A 395-nucleotide genomic window follows, 5' to 3' on the forward strand; every position below is an offset into this window, starting at 1 on the left:
ACACATATATATATATATATATCTGTGTGTGTACTGATTGAAGTTTATAAAAAACTGAAAGTTAAATATGTTCACGATAACTTACGCTATGTGACATGCCAAAATGTCAGCTCAAAAAGAAAATATTATGAGATAAGCTACATCAAAATGTTTTACATCAAGATGAATGAAATTTAGAGCAATAAAAATACAAACTCTTTATTTACAGCATTAATTTTCAGGATTATAAGATATTCTGAAATAATGATTTTCCTTTTTTAATATTTGTATTAAGTCCATCTTAAAGTCTGATTAAAAAAAAAAAAAAAACATTTTAAAATAGACAATTCACATGCCAAGTTAGCTTCGCCAACATGCAAAACCTTGCTTCCATATCAACCTAACTTCTTTTCTTT

The sequence above is a fragment of the Phalaenopsis equestris genome, unplaced genomic scaffold (genome assembly GCF_001263595.1).
Source record: "Phalaenopsis equestris unplaced genomic scaffold, ASM126359v1 Scaffold000136, whole genome shotgun sequence".
Classification (NCBI taxonomy): Eukaryota; Viridiplantae; Streptophyta; class Magnoliopsida; order Asparagales; family Orchidaceae; genus Phalaenopsis; species Phalaenopsis equestris.